This window comes from Rattus norvegicus, chromosome 6 (genome assembly GCF_036323735.1).
Source record: "Rattus norvegicus strain BN/NHsdMcwi chromosome 6, GRCr8, whole genome shotgun sequence".
NCBI classification, from domain to species: domain Eukaryota; kingdom Metazoa; phylum Chordata; class Mammalia; order Rodentia; family Muridae; genus Rattus; species Rattus norvegicus.
This window is the reverse complement of record NC_086024.1, coordinates 86,415,046-86,432,938: the sequence shown is the minus strand read 5'-3', so window position 1 is coordinate 86,432,938 and position 17,893 is coordinate 86,415,046. Positions and strand designations below refer to the sequence as shown.

The window sequence follows — 17,893 nt, the reverse complement described above, 5'->3', positions numbered from 1 at the left end:
ATATGTAGATTGCAAGATGACCATTTTTACTATATGAATCATGACAATCCATGAGCATAGGAGATCTTTCCATTTTCTGACTATTTCTTCAACTTCTTTCTTCAGAGACTTGACGTTCTTGTCATATAAATCTTGCTGGGTTAGAGCTCCAAGATATTTTATATTTTTTGTGACTATTATGATAGGTGTTGTTTCCCTAATTTCTTTCTCAGCCTGTTTATCCTCTGAGTAGAGGAAAGCCACTGATTTGTTTGAGTTAATTTTATATCCAGCCACTTTGCTGAAGTTATTTATCAGCTGTAGGAGTCCTCTGGTGGAATTTTTGGAGTCACTTAAGTATACTTTCATATCATCTGCAAATAGTGATATTTTTGACTTCTTCCTTTCCAATTTGTATCCCTTTGACCGCCTTTTGTTGTGCAATTGCTTGGACTATCAATTCAAGTACTATATTGAATAGGTAGGGAGAGATTGCTGTATATTGCTTTTACTATGTTTAGGTATGGGCCTTGAATTCATGATCTTTCCAAGACTTTTACAAAGAAGAGGTATTGAATTTTGTCAAATGCTTTCTCAGCATCTAATAAAAACCACATGTTTTTTCTTTGAATTTCTTTATATAGTGGATTACCTTGATGGACTTTGATACATTGAACCATCCCAGCATCTTTGGGATGAAGCCTACTTGATCATGGAAAATGATTGTTTTGATGTGTTCTTGGGTTAGGGTTTTGAGAATTTTATTGAGTATTTTTACATTGACATTCATAAGGGAAGTAGGTCTCAAGTTGTCTTTCTTTGTTGGTTCTCTACGTGGTTTAGGTAGAAGCATAATTGTGGCTTCATAGAAATATTTTGGTAAAATTGATGTTTCTATTTTGTGGAATAGTTTGGAGGGAATTGCTATTAGATCTTCTGTGAATGTTTGATAGAATTCTGCACTAAACCCATCTGGTGTAGGGTTTTTTTTTGTTTGTGTATTTATCTGTTTTTTTTTTGTTTGTTTGCTTGTGGGACTTTTAATAAATTCTTCTATTTATTGAGGGGTCACGGGATTGTTTAGATGGGTTATGTATGTGTTCCTGATTTAACTTTGGTACCTGGTATCTGTCTAGAAAATTGTTCATTTCTTCCAGGTCTTCTAGATTTCTTGAGTATAGGCTTTTGTAGTAGGATCTGATAATTTTTTTAATTTTCACAGTTTCTTTTGTTATGTCTTCCCTTTTCTTTCTGATTATGTAACTTGGGATACTGTCTCTGTGCCCTCGGATTAGTCTGGCTAATGCTTTGTCTATCTTGTTGATTTTCTCAAAGAACCAGCACCTGGTTTTGTTGATTCTTTGTGTAGTTCTTTTTGTTTCTACTTGGTTGATTTCAGCCCTGAGTTTAATTATTTCCTACCTTTTGCTCCTCTTGGGGGTATTTACTTCTTTTTCTTCTAAAGATTTCAGGTGTGCTGTCAAGCTGCTAGTGTATGCTCTCTCCTGTTTCTTTTAGTAGGCACTCAGAGCTATTACTTTTCCTCTTAGCACTGTTTTCATTATGTCCCATAACTTGAGTATGTTATGTCTTCATTTTCATTAAATTCTAAAAAAAATCTTTAATATCTTTATTTATTTCTTCCTTGACCAAGTTATCATTGAGTAGAGAGTGTTGTTCAACTTCCGTATATATGTGGGCTTTCTGTAATTTTTGTTATTATTGAAGACTAGCCTCAGTCTCTGGTAATCTGTTAGGATACATGGGATTATTTCAATATTCTTGTATCTGTGGAGGCCTCTTTTGTGACTGACCATATGGACAGTTTTGGAGAAGGTACCATGATGTGCTGAGAAGAAGATGTATTCTTTTGTTTTAGGATGAAATGTTCTACAGCTACCTGTTAAATTCATTTGGTTCATAGCTTCTGTTTGTTGCACTGTGTCTTTGTTTAGTTTCTGTTTCCATGATCTGTCCATTGATGAGAGTGTAGTGCTGAAATTTCCCAGTATTGTTATGTAAGGTACAATGTGCTTTGAACTTCAGTAATGTTTCTTCTGTGAATATGGGTACCCTTGAATTTGGAGCATAGATATTCAGGTTTGAGAATTTGTCTTGGTGGATTTTTCTTCTGACAAGTATGATAACTGTTGGTTGAAAGTTGATTTTATTCAATATAATAATGGCTACTCCAGCTTGTTTATTTTGACCATTTGCTTAGAAAAAAATTTTCCAGCCTTTTACCCTTAGGAGGTTTCTATCTTTGTTACTGACGTGTGTTCCCTGTACGCGGCAAAATGCTGGGTCCTATTCATGTATTCAGCCTGTTAGCTTTTTATTGGGGAATTGAGCCCATTCATGTTGAAAGCTATTAGGGATCAATAATTGTTGTTTTCTATTATTTTTGTTGTTAGACGTGGAATTATATTTGTATGGTTATCCTCTTTTGGGTTAGAAAAACAATATTTATTTTAAAACCCTCTTTAAGAAGAAAGGGAAGATTTTGAACTACTAAACTACTAAATCTTTATGCTGTTATTTGAGTCATGTATAAATGACATTAAAGAAATACATTAAGAAGAAAATTACTTGAATTTTGATATATCTGAATTATTCCTGTGTTCTCTAACAGTCCCATCAAGAAACAGAACTGTATACTTGAAAGATTTTATAATAGTTTGTAATTGCATACAAATTCTGCCACATTGTTCCATGCCACCAAACAAACATTTTTTACTCTGTCACTGAAAATGAAAAGCCCATCTGCTGTATGTTCCCAGTAAAACACAGATTGTTCTACAAAATCAGCTGATTTTGTCAGATAATAATTGAAGCTTCAAAGATAGTCTTTCAAGTTGCCAATTCATCAAGTGGAGACCACTTCAGGAATACAGTGGGGCCAAAAAATATGAAGAGACTCAGTAGAACTATCACCATGAGCAGCAGATAGGGGTACCAGGGGAAATTGCTAGTGAACATGCCCATGTCTTGATGCAACATTTTGCCTCAAGTTTATCCACATCAACTAATTTAATGTCCTCCTACTGGCTGGTACCAAAGTTCTTTAGAAAAGGGCTTGTGGCAAATTAAAGGGAGGCAAAGAGTTTTCTTGAATACTTTTATGTTTCTCCCTGAACTCCTGCATCTGTTGCAAAAATATAGTAGTTTCTGAGAAATCTTTGAAAGCCTCAGAAATGCTAAAGGCCATCTGCTGCCCCTGTTAAATAGTATTGATCTTGTTGATCTCTGGGTTGTAGGTCTGCATAACCGCAAGCTTCATAGTTGCAAAATCAGATAGAATTTCATTCTTCTTTTGATCCAAGGTATGTTTTAACTTCCCAAAACACAACTTTATGTTATCTGAGTCTTTTGTGAGTAAATGTAGGGATTTCCTCTTGTATATTTCCAAAGTGTCCAAGTGGGAAAGAGCATCTCCCTGGCTCAAATTGAAAGAGGGACTCAATGTCATCAGTTTGCTGAGTGTAGACATCTTCAATAGAAGAGAAAACGTAATTGGTGTGATTACCACGAGTAGCACAGTTCCCACCAATCAGCTGCATATCAGTTATATAGAAAATGTTGAGAGGCTGGCCCAAGTGTGCTTTGAGAACAGGCATGTTGGGAGAAATCTTGATTTTGTTGTTTTTCTCAAAAATACCATTTAGGGAGTAATTAACATGCAGACAATTGACTCCAGGAGTTGAAGTTTCCCTAAGGCAGGTTGGACCCTTGAATGGAGATGGTCTCCATTCCACACAATGTCCACACATTCTCCTCTGATAGTCCTTCTCAGCATTTTTTTTTTTTTTGCAGAAGTTGTGTGAGCAGGGCAACACTGGGAGATCATCTATCAATCTTCAACAAATTGGGCATGTGAGATCTTCTTCAAGCAACTCCATCACATCCTTTGTTCCCAGCAAGCATGTGCTTTGGTCAAACTTAATGTTTCCTTCAAGAACTCCGCTCCCCTCCCCCCACAACCCTGGTTTTGAGTGTAAAACAGGAGAACCAGGGTGCATTACAGATAATCCAAAGAGGCTGAGACCAGAAAGTACAAGAATCCAGTAGTTGTTCAGTCCACAAGGCTAGGAGTCGCACCTAGTCTTTACTAGATGCAGGCTGGAGTCCCAAAAAAGTAGGCTGTAATGCCAAGTGAATGAACTTGCTCACAAGACAAAGGCAAGCAGGCAAAGAGAGCTAGTATACCTTTCAAAGCAAAGGTTTGTCCTTGTTAATTTCCTCATTTTGTCAATTCAATCCATGATGTTCCAAAAACAGATTCATCCTCTCATTAGAGTAATAAGGAAATGTAAGAGACAATGTTGCCTATACTTTATCAGTCAGAGCTAGAATAGGGGAAAACCTTTGGATAAGAGAAATCCACATTGTCCATACCTTTCCTAAATTCTGAGGCCTACACAGTTTACTGAGAAATAATAATCTCTGTGATTGTTTTAAACATTGCTATATGCTTTCTACAAGATAATCTTTCTTTTTAAATTTTTTTTATTAGTTATATTTCTTTACTTACATTGAAAACGTTATTACCCTTCCTGGTTTCCTGTCCATAAGCACCCATTCCTTCCCCTAACCCTCCCCCCATACGGGTATTCCTCCTATACACTCCCCTTCTTGCACCCATCCTCCATATTCCCCTGCACTGGGGGTCCAACCTTGGCAGGACCAAGGACTTTCTTTTCCCCTGGTGCCCCAACAAGGCTATTCTCTGCTCCAATTGGAGCCCTGGGTGAGTCCATGTATAGTCTTTTGGTAGTGGTTTCGTCCCTGGAAGCTCTGGTTGGTTGGCATTGTTGTTTTTATGGGGTTTCAAGCTCCTTCAACTGTTCCAATCCTTCCTCTAATTCCCCCTAAGGGGGTCCTATTCTCAGTTCAGTGGTTTGCTGCTAGCATTGACCTCTGTATTGGACATGCTCTGGATGTGTCTCCAGGAGAGATATATATCTGGCCCTTTCAGCATGCATTTTCTAGCTTCATCAATATTATCTAGTTTTGGTGGCTGTATATATCTATGGGCCACATATGTTTCAGGCTCTGAATGGCCATTCCTTGAGTCACTGCTCTAAACTTTGCTACCATATCCCCTCTTGTGGATATTTTCCTCCCTTTTAAGAAGAAGTGGAAGCATCTTCATTTCTTGTTAAGAAATATATTTTGGCAAAATGGGAAGGAATCATGTGAGTTTTAAAGCTTTTAGTGTGTAGACTCACTCTAATGCTTATTACAAAGAGGGTCAAAAACATTCCTCAGAGTATATGATGCTCTGAATCAAAGGCAGAGAATAAAGAAGGTACAAGAATCTACTTCTAAACTGCAGTTCAAAAAAGTTCTTCTTTCAAGCTATACCATAATTAAGTGATAACAAGACACAATTAAAATAATATGTACAGGAGAATTAATGGCAAATTCTAAAACTAAGATCATGACAAGAATTTGAATTAATAAGGGGTAAAAACTGAGAAAAATATTAGCTAATCATCTGCTTATATGAAATTTGAAGTCTTCTCAGAGTCTTAGAGAATATTTTAATATGAGTTATGTCCTTATACACATGACAATTATTTTAATAAGTTTTCGGCTGTGTAACTCTTAGAAAAGATTTTATTAGGGAAAAACAAGCTTATCACTGGCCACATTTCAACTGCTATATCTAGGACTAATCTGATAGGAACAAAGTGATTCACTTCATGGTTTCTGAAGGTTAAAGGTCTGTGAGATACTCTTTAAGTAGTTTGAAATGCCTTTCAAATTCTTCCATATTAACAACTGTTGCTATTTCTTTGAGGTCAGTTGTTTTTTGTTCAGCCTTTGCTTTAGCCTACTGTGTAAGATACCTATTTCAGACAGACTAGAAAGAAGTGAAAAGCAAATGATACTCAGAGTGAACTTTGCTATTTTTTAATGTTTATTCTTTTTTTCCCTGTTTTTATTAAATTGGGTATTTCTTATTTACGTTTCAAACGTTATTCCCTTTCGCAGTTTCCTGTCCATCAGCTCCCTAACCCCCCCAACTCCCCTTTGATATGGGTGTTCCCTCCCCATCCAGCCCCATTACCACCCTCCCAACAATCCCATACACTGGGGGTCCAACCTTGGCAGGATCAAGAGCTTCCTCTTCTACTGGTGCTCCAACAAGTCTATTCTCTGCTACATATGCCGTTGGAGCCCAGGATCATTCCATGTATAGTCTTTGGGTAGTGATTTTAGTCCCTGGAAGCTCTGGTTGGTTGGCATTGCTGCTCTTTTGGGGTTGCAAGCCACTTCAACTCTTTCAGTCCTTTCTCTAATTCCTCCAGCTGTGGTCCCATTCTCAGTTCAGTGGTTTGCTGCTGGCATTCGCCTCTGTATTTGACATGTTCTGGCTGTTCTCTCAGGAGAGATCTATATCCGGCTTTTGTCAGCATATACTTCTTAGCTTCATCCATCTTATCTAGTTTTAGTGGCTGTATATGCTATTTTGTCTTATTACATAAAAAGACTTGTTTATATGATTTTCTAATTTATCAAGATACTTTACATGTGTTGTCTAATTTAATCTCAAATAGCTTATTGAAAGACAAAGAAGAAGGCAGCTATACACTGGTTTCATATTATAAAAAGAAATATAAAGCTTTGAGAAATAGAATATTCTCAATAGAAAGGTTCCACCTAGATAATGTTGGTACTCATGATGTTACCTTGAATACTTCTCTCATTATAATTGCAAACATATTGATGTTTGCATGTTATATAGATCAGGACTCATGGTTTCATTGGATTCTTCTAAGGCACATCACTATGCACAACACAGCCTGTAAGTGTTAACTAGTTTCAATTAGCAAAGAATCAACATATTTTGCCTTAATTGGCCTTAATGGGTTGTGATCTGGAATGCACCCACAGTGACAATATCATAATGACTCTAAATAGAGATTTTTAGTGTAGAAAGAAATGTGCAGACTAAATTGAATGCAAATGGCATGTACTTTGTATATTGTCAATAACTTTTCAATTGTTTTGACAAGCTCCATCATCTATAAAAGGTAATATGGTGGTTTTCCATAGCATGCTCTTGCCTTGAACATTAAAATAAACTTGGTTTAATTTTTCTGAGGTGATTCATAGGGTTGAGGAAATCAGCCAAAAGAAAATAAGCCCAATTCCTCAACTTAAATCTCCTTTAAATCACTAAAGGCAAAGTGTATTACAATATATACTATATATATTACAGTATATACTATATTACAGTACATTTTCAGTTTTAAATCTTTCTAAAAACATCGGGAAAAGAAGAGGGGTGGTAGTGTTGTGGGCTTTTTTTATCTTTATTAACTTAAGTATTTCTTATTTACATTTCGATTGTTATTCACCTCCCCGGTTTCCAGACCAACATCCCACTAACCCCGCCCCCTCCCCTTCTATATGGGCTTCCCCTCCCCATCCTCCCCCGATTACCACCCTCCCCCCAACAATTACGGTCACTGGGGGTTCTGTCTTGGCACGGCCAAGGGCTTCCCCTTCCACTGGTGCTCTTACTAGGCTATTCAGTGCTATCTATAAGGTTGGAGCCCAGGGTCAGTCCATGTATAGTCTTTGGGTAGTGGCTTAGTCCCTGGAAGCTCTGGTTGCTTGGCATTGTTGTTCATAAGGGGTCTCGAGCTCCTTCAAGCTCTTCCAGTCGTTTCTCTGATTCCTTCAACGGGGGTCCTATTCTCAGTTCAGTGGTTTGCTGCTGGCATTCGCCTCTGTATTTGCTGTATTCTGGCTGTGCCTCTCAGGAGAGATCTACATCCAGCTCCTGTAGGCCTGCACTTCTTTGCTTCATCCATCTTGTCTAATTGGGTGGCTATAGTATATGTATGGGCCACATGTGGGGCAGACTCTAAATGGGTGTTCCTTCTGCCTCTGTTCTAAACTTTGCCTCCCTATTTCCTCCCAAGAGTATTCTGGTTCCCCTTTTAAAGAAGGAATGAGGCATTTGCATTTTGGTCATCCTTTTGAATTTCCTGTGTTCTGTGCATTTAGGGTAATTCGACCATTTGGGCTAATAGCCACTTATCAATAAGTGCATACCTAATGTATGTTTTTCTGTGATTGCATGTGGTGGTTTTATGTAAGAAAACTCAAAGGCTGATTTTATCAAAGCAAGGTACTTGCAGTTTTCAAAAATAATGTACCAATGCCTTTGTCTTTAAAACAGGACTTTATGTAATAATTACCTTCATTGTTCTCCTTTTTGTTTTTTCTTTAATTTGAATATTCTCATATATTTTGATCATACTGTCCCCTCCCCAGCTCCTCCCAGCACGTTCCCATATTCATACTCTTTCCTCCCTACCCTTCAAGAATAAATCATAAAAAGCCAAAGTAAAGAAGCAAATGATCAATAAGAGAGAAAAATGCCTGAGCAATACAAAATATGGCAAAAAAGACTACTGAAAACCAGAATGTGTTTGTCTTGACCAACTGTTCCCGAGCATGACACTCCAAATACAGAAAACTAATGTGTTTTTCAGTGGTTATCAAAGTTGACAGTATAGTCATTTTTAACCTTCTTATTGCTGCAACCCTTTAATACATTTCCTCATGCTGTGGCAACCCTCACTGGGAAAATTATTTTCATTGCTACTTCATAACAGCAATTTTACTACTGCGGTGAATGGAAATGTAAATATTTGTGTTTTTTCATAGTCTTAGGTGACCACTGAGAAAGGATTTTTCTACCCCCAAAGAGATCGTGATTCATAGATTGAGAACAGCTGCATGGGCCAAAGGGAAAACCTAATATTGCTAATTCTAATTGCTAAAGGAACCTAATTCTGCTAAAGGGGCAGAGCAATAAAACAACTCCCAGTCACGTACTGTGGCCCCATAGAAACATGTGGCTCACCCCACATCTCAGAGAAGCTTCTTGGAATAAATGGGAACTAACCCAGAGACCCACGAAAGGCAATGTACAGAGAGTGAGGGACGTGGGAACACTCATTCATAATTGGCTGCCTTCATCAAAGACTTACCCTCAGGGATCAATGATCTGTGTTGAACAGGAGGCAGAAAGATTGTAAGAGCCAGAGGGCACGGAAGGCACTTAGAAACAGTATCAAGAAGCTTCAGGGTTGATGCACTTAAGACATCACAGAGACTGTCAGAGTATAAAAGACCTGCACAGGTTCAAACCAGACAAAACTACAATACCAAGAGGGTATGTGGACATGAGTCCCCACCCCCTGATCCAATAAGGAATTTGCAGTTTATGTCTTCTTTGCTTTGTATTGGACACATACAAATATCACTGTGAACTTTAATTCATATATTTGGTTCTGGGTACAAAAGTGAAAGGGCTCTTTTAGATTTATTGTTGTTGTCACTGTTGTTATTTTTGGACCAGGACATTTTTGAAAACCAGATTGTTACTTTTCTTTCATACAAAGGCAGTTAGTGAACATGAATTTTTCCTCTATGGAAAATTTGTCTTTCTTATACAATATTAAAATGATTTGAATTTAAATTGTCAGTTACTAAGAATTTGCTGAGTGAAAAGGATCATGAAGCCTTGAATACTCACCTTTGCCCCAGGCAAGCTGCAAGAGAGTATTTAGCAGATTGGCCCCATGTAGAACCAATTAATATAGCATCTTAATTACTAATGAAAATTAGAAGCAATATTTAAGATGAGGGAAAATATTTTATTCTTTTAGTCTGAAAAAATAAATTATCAATCTGTTCATGAATTTTACCAATTAATGGAAACCCCACTAGAATATTATTGTCAATTAATACAATTAATACAAACACTAATTGATGTCACACCTGTGGGAAGCAATACTTTAAATATTATTATTACAAACTTGATACTTTAAATACTAATTTTGGTATCTATTGAGAACATAGTAGGAATGGAGATAGATGCCTCTGTTTTTGAACACACTAGGTTATAATCTATACTTTGTTAGTGTTCAATCTCAGAGACACATTATGATCAACCTACATTATAGGTTACATATTTTGGTTTACTATTTTAGCTGTTTCACGAAAAACATATTAATAGGAATGGAGTTTTATAGAAAATTTGAAAGAAATATTCTTTTAAAATGAAGAATCAGAAACTGAAATCAGAATAACAATTTATGTGGGTGATACCTTATACTCAAATTCATGTAGAAATTTATTGGATCAATTTTATATAATAAGTATGTATAGTGCTATACTTAGTTTGTGCAATACCTTTTAAAGAAAGTAATATAAACACTATTTTATTTATATAGTGATCTGTTTTGCATGGCTGGATAATAATGAATAAGTACAGGTTAAAATTCAGGCGTAACTTTTCTACGATAGATATCTGTAGGTAAACTTCACAGAATAAAGAAACAAACAAAAGAAGCTAGAGCACTAAAATAATGCCTAACAGAGACTAGGTGAGGTATAGCAGCAATGTACAATGGAATATCCAGAGAAAAGTGAATGTGTCAGAACTATCTCAGACACTTACTGCAAACATAAGGCTCACTTACATCACAGTGGCCTGAAGCAGCCATTGATGTACTGTCTGTGACTCCATTTACATTCCCTGCTACGCCCATGCATATTCAATTCAAAACCACTGTTTTCCAGAAATAACCCCATCTCATCAGTTTTTTGATAAACTGTATATGTATAGCTTTTATTCAGAGTTGATTGAAAAATACTGTTTTTTCAAAGCCAAGTTGAAATGAACCTTTGACATTTCTCATAATGCTACTTCAATACTTTTTAAGCATTTCAGCCCTCTATGTGAATTCTGATCTTTTCTCCCTCGTTCACTATAGGAGCTTTATGGGAATATACTGCTCTGTGAATTTCCACAGGGAAGAAGGGCCTAACTGCTTGAAATCATTCTTTTTCTTCATAGATAGTGTCTTGTATTCTCCTTTCAATTTAGTTGAGCACTGTGGGAAAGTTACAGGGTAGTAATATTTCTCATGTTCCAAACAGCTTTGCGAAATGCCAAATACTCTTTTTTTTAAAAAAAGAGTAAATCCATGGGAAGCTGTTCTCACTTCCAACTTTTCTGTCACAGGCATCGTCTTGAGAAATAGATTTTAAATCCATTTCAAGTCATACGACAGCTAGAGAAGACCCTTCCCAATATGCTTTCACACAAATGGCTGCGATCTCTCCTACGATGTTACATTTAAATTCTTATGCTAAGCAAGATTATTTTAAAGAAATCAATTGAAATAATTGACTAGAAAAAAATCTTATTATTTATTTTGTGGGTGTAACTGATCAAAAAATCGACTACTGCTGTGCTTTATGAAAGCCAGTAATGCAATTGTTTTTCTCTTTCTTTGAGAAACATACTTCAGTTATTGCCAGGGTCTTGCTATTGTTAGAAATTTTCTTGGGTCTGAAGGTGACAAATTCCTTTGCTATTATTATAATTGTGCTTTTAGTCTTTTTACTTTTTTTCATTTAATCAATTGCATTTACTATTCTTCTATATTCAAGTTGATTTATATATGTTTATTCTATCTATGAATATATACTAGTATTTATGCCCTAAGTTCGATAATATATAATTATTTTAAATACTTGGTTTTGTTTTATGTGTGTATTGGGCTACATGTGAGTATGTAAACTATACACTAGTCTGGTGAATTCACAGACCAGAATTGGGTGTTAAGTCACCATACAGAGTATGTTCAAGTGAAAAACTATGCTGGAGACTACGGAAGGATGTAACCAAATATATATGATTAGGGGTTTTGGTTGTTTGATTTTTATTTTTGGTCCTATTGATTTTCTAGGAAAATTTATTTATTTACTTATTTTATTTTATATTTTTGTTTTACAGTCCAAATTTCCCCCCTCCTGATCCACCCTTGACTGTTCCACATCCTATCCTTCCTCTCCCATGTCCATGAGGATGTCCCCATCTCTCAACACAAAAAAGAGAATTATGGCAAAACTTAGGTTTTATAATTATTTACTTATACCAATGTTAGAAACTTATTTCTTCTATCAGATTTATATTTATATTCAATTTTGTGTATAAGATCTGTCATATTGTGTTTTCTAGTCCTGAAGACATCACTTTATACTATTTTGTAATATGATTATATAAATCCATTAGCATACTTTTATATTTTTCTTTTAATTAGATGATCAAGTAAAACATGGATTTAAATGATCAACATAATATTCTTAGGAGTAAATTATTGATAAGAGCATTATGATTTCACATTTACACTTGTAGATTTATAAAATCCATATTTAGCTCACTTAAAGAATTTATGGAATTTATTTCTTATACTTATATATTTGAATAATTCTTAAGACTACAATGTATAACCACTGGATTTTTTAATCTAAACAAAATGAAGTGTTTCTAGCAAACCCAGTAAATATTTTAAAGCTTATTTAAATTCCAAAAACTCAAAAGTAATTTATCATGTGAAACCATTTCTTTTATTCTGTTAGCTGACAGCAATGTTTTCAACTTTATTTCAAACAATGCACAAAGAAAGTTTATGGTCTCTCATTGATTTCTTTAATGGCCATTCACACATTAATTTTAGACAATCGTATTGTGTTCTTTTTACAATAGGTATTGTGTCTTTTGCCATCCAATGGTATTTCAAGTGAGAAAAGGTGATGATTAAAGATTATTAAGGATTACACACACACACACACACACACACACACACACACACACACACACACACACACTGCCTCTGTTTGGAAAAAATAGCAGTTCTTCAAGAAGCTGCAATGTGTTTGAATACTTACCAGTCATCAATCTTATTATTTGCCTTTCTTTGAGCCAGCTGTCCGCCGTCCTCAGATGTCCATTATTTTGTTGGTGCACCCATTAATCATGTCAGTGTTATTCAGCCATCCAAGTTTTGAGCTTCCCACCAACTAATGACACAGCAATATGTTTCAGAAACATGGAAAATACAAATGAATATTTGCATATCGAATAAGGAACTGTGTCTAAATTAAATCTTACATATCATTAAGCTTTTATTTAGTTATCTTCAAAAGAGTTTATATAATAAACTGAATTTTGTATGAGAAACTCAAGAAGTAAATCAGTGCAAAATAAAACAAAACAGACCAACAAGCAAAACCTCTTTGAGAGGCTGTTTGCCTTCACATGTAGTTCCTCTGATCAACTCGCTATGTCTATGAAACTGGACTTCAATTTTTCCATAACAGTGTGACTCAGCTCACTTAGTTTGTGAGATAAAGAGAATTAGAAAAGTCTGAGTTGGGCTGGAGAGATGGCTCAGCCGTTAAAGGCTAGGCTCACAACCAAAAATATAAGAAAAGTCTGAGTTGCTGATGATGATGAGGCATTTTGTACCCCTTTCCAACTCCAGCTAACTTGTAGGCTGGCCACAGAAATTCTAGGTAGACTATTAGATCACAATTTCCCAGCTAAGTAAATTGGATGGTGTGAAGGCATCGGCAAAAAGGATGAAAAACATTTCACTTTTAAACCATGACTCATTGTGTAATATACAGATTTCAATCTATAGTTTATCCTTTCTCCCAATATTTAAATGATTTATAAAGATGACACAGTCAAAATATATTAAATATTTTTATTCAAATTCATTTTGAATATTTGGTTTAAGATAATAAATTAAATTATTAAAGAATAATTAATTAGATAAAATTAACAATATTTAAGGATATAAAGCTATTTAGAATATAGTAAGATATGTCATGGACAATAAAGAGATAAAATTAACAGAGAAAAGAACCAATATTCCAATACCAAGATAGGTAAAAATACAAATTCTAAGAATTTTTTGACAAGAATTTTGTCAAACTCATTTATTCTGTGAAACAGAAATCCTATCTATGAACGTAGATATTTTAAATTGCAAAGCACAAAAGCAATGGGAAATTCATGGTTATGGTTTGCTCATGAACATTTTGGGTGATGAACAAGATGTAATATATATATTTTGCATATCTAATATGGAAAATGGTATCCAAGAGTGTTTAAGTGATGTTTTCATAGGAAACATAACATCTTTATCATATTGTTTCAAAATGATAATTATTTCCATTAAGCAAGAGGAAAACAGAAATTATAAGCAGTAGAAAGTAACAGAAAGCATAGGATATTAAATTTTTATGTATCAGAACACAAATAAATTGTTCAAAGGAGTGAAGCTTTAATATGTGAATAACATACAATTAATACATATAAATGTGCAATATATATATATATATATTTAAATGATGCTATAAATTAATTTATAAATTAATTCGGGAATCTTACAGTATGATTAGGTAATATTAGACAAACTATCAAAGCTTGTCTAAGCAATATTTCAGGACTCACAAATAAAAGGTAAAACTGTCACAATCATAATTAGAAGAACAAACATGACGGATAGTTGGGTAATTTTCTTATTCTTATAAATAGCACAATTTGGTCATATTTATTGAGTACCTAGGATTATTATGGAACCTAAAATTAAACAACTATATTCTATGTGTTCCTTAATAAATCACTTTTATTTGTATGGTAATAAATTTGAAAAAATATAATTTATATACAGTCTTAGTTTAAGATATGTAAACTTTTCTAAAGGGAAATACTGACTTTATTCATTTGATATTAACAGTGTTTAATTTGTACCTGTTTTGGCAAATGAAGAGCCAAAAACTAGATCGAGTTATGTTTATATAATAAAGTTTAATGTGTTACACAACTGTATGTAGACAGTATATAATATTAATGCAATTGAACATTAACTTAGGGACCTTTTCTTTTCATATATTAATAACTACCTGTGTTTTTTATTAATCACAGTTGCAATGTGAACAATTTATCTGCAAATATTCAAATGTGAAGTTTGCATTGAGAATCACAGATGATCTTACTACCATGTACCAAAGGAAATGTGGAAGTAGACCCTTCCCCTAACTAAGCACTATGGACCTTTGACCAATCACTGGCCATTATTATACCTACTAAGAAGATAAAATTTCAAATTAGATGCATGGTGCAAGGTGTAGATGTAAATTAATGTGTCATAGTATATTAGGAATGAATTATATATCTCATTAAATATAGCTATGATATCACATTTTTATGCAAAGACCAATTCATTGTAGACAAATTTACTGTGGAAATCTTAGTCTCTAAAAATAACACATCTTGAGTACTTAAATATTTCTGCTCTAAATGTAATTAGAAGGCCATATCAGGATATGTATTGACTTATCAAACAGTTTTTTAAGCATTATTGTCATAAATTAAAGAAATTCAAGGAAAATTTAAAAGGCTAGATAAAATAGCATTAAAATTCTAAACTGGAAAAATTTTCTTTGGTAAAACAGTACTTTAAATCATTCTTAAATTTTCCTTATTCTATGAAAAACAAATTTTCTGTAGTCATTTTGAAAATGGCAGATATTTCACAGGAGTAAGTTCATTTTATGAAGGGTCCAACTGAAGATGTTTCAATGCCACTTGGGAGGGAAGAAGAAAGTAGAGGTCAGAGGGAGGGAGGAAACTGAGTGTGAGAGAGGAAGGAAGGGGGAAAGGAAACATGAGCAGGCATTACAGAGTAGGGGGCAGGATTGAAGCCCTGGGGGACAGCTGAATGAATCATAATATGCAACGTCGGGCAGTGGGAGGTGAAAGGTGGGGGCGTCACACTCTAGATTAAACCAGAGACCTGGCAGCTGCGTGAATCTCAGTAGTCAAAAGGAGGGACCTTAGATGAAATGCCCAACAGTGAAGAGAAGGAACTTATAGAGTCCACCTCCAGTAGAAGGATAGGGCATATAGAGGAGGGATGGGGTTGCCATCCCACAGTCAAAAAAACTCAGACTCAGAATTGTTCCTATCTAAAAAACTGCAGAGAAAAAATCAAGAAGAGTTTGAGGGAAAGGAAGTCCAGTGGCCAGTTCAAATTGGGGTCCATCTCAAAGAGTGACTCCAAGGCCTGACACTATTATTGATGCTATGGTGTGCTTAAAGACAGGAGACTGGCTGCTGTATGAGAGGCCCAACAAGTAGCTGAAAGAGTCAGATGTAGATTCTTACACCCAACCAATAGAGTGAAGTCTGGGACCACTGTGGTTGAATTAGGAAAAGGTTGGAAGAAGTCGAGGAAGAGTGTGACTCCATAGGAAAACCAGCAGTCTAACTAACCTGGACCCCTGTGATCTCTCAGACACTGAACTGCAACAAGGCAGCATACACTAGCTGTTCCAAGACCCCAGATACATATTCAGCGGAGGACTGCCTGGTCTGGCCTCAGTCAGAGAAGATGCACCTAAACATGGAGAGACTTGATGCCCCAGGGAGTCCAGAGGCTTAGTGGGATTGGGGTAAAGGTGGCATGTGGGTATGGGGACGTCTTCATGGAGAAGGGAGGGGACGAATGGAATAAGGAACTGTTGGAGGGCAGTGTGGGAGGGAGATAATGACTAGACTTTTAAAAAAGATTAAAGATTAATAATAATAATCATCATCATAATAATAAACATGCTTATATGTATTGGATGATTTATAAATAATCTTTTTCTTAGCATATTTTGAATAAATATATAATTTCACCATTCTTTAAATGTCATTTTATGACATAAATCACGTGGTCAAATGAATTTTTAATAGACACGACATATTTCACATCCATATAGATGTGTCTCATGTCTACATGGATTGCTTCTGAACTGTGCTTAGGATCACAGATCTAAGAAACATGTATTTGAGATGGGGCATGCTCTTTTGGCTGTGGCTCTTGAAATGTTAAGAGGCAAAAACATTTTCAAATGCAGTCCACAGACTAGAAGCAAGTCTAACTGATCCCTGAAGAATCACATAAGGTCAAGCAGAAACAAGGGCTTGCGTACTGATTTCACTTTCTTTCTATGCTCTTGCTTATGTAGCTTCAGAAAAATTCAGTACTGAGAAATCATTTTTATCCTAGCTTCTACGTAAGTAATACTTTGTAAATTTTAAAAGTACTCTAAATAATTTGCATATCAATGAAATGAGGTAGGTTTTATGTGTGAATACTTAATAGTGTTTTCACAAATGGAGATTAAATGGCATATGACCTAACGCACGTTTAAGCTATAATGTCATAGAATATTGACCATGGTAGCTAGAGGGTACCAACCAAAACAGAAAACACAATGAAGGAAGATTATAATGTTTTCTCTGACACGAACATTCATATTTTTAGTGAAATTGCCCTTCTAAGAAAATGAACAACAATGCCAACCAACCAGAGCTTCCAGGGACTAAGCCACTACCCAAGGACTATATACATGGACTGATCCTGGGCTCCAACCTCATAGGTAGCAATGAATAGCCTAGTAAGAGCACCAGTGGAAGGGGAAGCCCTTGGTCCTGCCAAGACTGAACCACCAGTGAAGGTGATTTTTGGGGGGAGGGTGGTAATGGGGGGAGGATGGAGAGGGGAACACCCATATAGAAGGGGAGGGGGAGGAGTTAGGAAGATGTTGGCCCAGAAACCGGGAAGGGGAATAACAATCAAAATGTAAATAAGAAATACTCAATTTAATAAAGATGGAAAAAAAAGAAAATGGCTGTGTTCCACTTTTGTCTCTCATCTTCATTCTCCTGTATGTGAGCATTCATGAGAGGATTCATGTACCTGATACTGTAACCAATATGTAAATTTTCCATATCTTTTCCCTTTCATCTACTCATTCAATCACATAATATATTATTTTGTGATACATGTATCTAATCAACCCAGTTAATATCTTCTAATCCATTTGAATTGTTGTAGCTTTTTATACCATGTGTGTGTTACTATATAAGAATATTAAATAAGATTTTAGGTAATAACTTTACAATTATGGCAAGTAATAATGTTATGATTACATAATGTATCAGTGTATAATTTAATTTGAAGTAACACAACAA

The 17,893-nt window shown here is 35.3% G+C and overlaps 1 pseudogene; it reads right to left on the bottom strand.

Annotated features, from left to right (window-relative positions):
• Positions 1 to 2,647: 2,647 nt before the first annotated feature.
• Trim13-ps1 (tripartite motif-containing 13, pseudogene 1) lies at positions 2,648 to 3,976 on the bottom strand (annotated as a pseudogene).
• Between the last annotated feature and the right edge of the window lie 13,917 nt (positions 3,977 to 17,893).